This window comes from Mus pahari, chromosome 19 (assembly GCF_900095145.1).
Source record: "Mus pahari chromosome 19, PAHARI_EIJ_v1.1, whole genome shotgun sequence".
NCBI classification, from domain to species: domain Eukaryota; kingdom Metazoa; phylum Chordata; class Mammalia; order Rodentia; family Muridae; genus Mus; species Mus pahari.
Window position 1 is genome coordinate 11682374 of NC_034608.1, and position 1588 is coordinate 11683961.

Genomic DNA, 1588 nt, shown 5'->3' on the forward strand with positions numbered 1-1588 from the left:
AACTCAGAAATCCGCCTGCCTCTGCCTCCCAAGTGCTAGGATTAAAGGCGTGCACCACCAACACATGGCTTGTCTGCTGACTTCTACTTGTGCACCATGCACCATGAGTACACACAATAGATAGATAGAGAGTAAATAATAGAGTTTATTTATATATTATATATTAAATATGTATTACATATACTAAATATATTTATTGTATCTTTATAGAAAATAAATTTATAATATATTATATAATATGTAAATTATCTGTAAAATATTAAAAATTACTTAAATAATATAAATAAATAAAATGGAACTTTAAAAGCTAACTAATTAGGCTTGGCCACACAATAAACAAATAAATAAACAACAAACAAACAAGTAAAATGTAATTTTAAAAGTTAACCAATTAGTCCAGGCTGAGGTGGAGCACGCCTTTAATCCCAGCACTTGGGGAGGCAGAGGCAAGCGGATATCTATGAGTCTAAGACCAGTATGGTGTACAGAGTGAGTTCCAGGACAACTATGGTTACACAAAGAAATCCTGTCTTAAACAAACAAAAAGAAAAGGAAAAATTAGCTAAATAAAAGGATTGTGTTAGTTTTCTGTGTTGGCTGTAACAAACAGAGGCTTGTGGCTTACAAGGCTGAAAATTTACAATCACTCTCCCAGAATCCATAGGTCTGAGAGTCATGGGGACCCAGGAGAGCCCAATAGAATGTCCCAGGAGGATCTGGACCTCTTTTCCGGTTCCTCATGGCCGCTGGCTGCCTCCTTCCTCACTCGGCCCTTCTCCTCCGTGTGTCCTCCTGACTCGTCTATGGACACTAAAACCCCCATTTCCAAATACGTTTATATCCACAGCTTCTGGGGTTATTTTTTTGGGGGGGGTGTTTTGTTTGTTTGTTTGCTTGTTTTAAGGTGGGGTCATCATTCGAATCACTCCATGGACCAAACTGTTCTCCAAAGTGGAGGGGTCATTTCAAGGCATGTTCTTGTTATTGCCACTAGAATAGTCCATGACTCTGAAGCACCTAGCATGAGCAGGGTAAACAAATCCTGGATCATCTGAGATCATCCAGCTCTCGCTTGCTATCTGAAAGGTGGTCCCATATCCTCTGCATTGGCCCCTCCTGGGTGGGAAAGGAATGCAGGTGAGGGTCGTGAGGGCGTAGCTCAATTGGTATTGCGCTTTCTTAAAATGCAAGAAATCCTGGGTTTGATCCCACAGCACCACAAAAACCAGATGTGTGACACATGCCTGAATCCTAGCACTGGAGACGCACCGCAACTATCAGGAGCTCAGGCCATCCTCCATGTATATCAAGTCCAAGGCCAGCCTAGGCCACATGATACCCTGTCTCAAAAACAGTATGAAGAAAAAGAAAGGCAAGCATTCAAGCTCAGAGCTGATTTCAGCAAGATGCCTGGGAAAAACTGAGAATCCAGCCATTACTTGGAGACATGATAAAAGGTTTGTTCTGATTATCAATGCACAGCTGGTGCCCTCTAGTGGCAGCTACGCTCTTCTTCTTCTTTTTTTTTTTTAGGTTTTTTTTTTCCGAGACAGGGTTTCTCTGTATAGCCCTGGCTGCCCTGGGACTC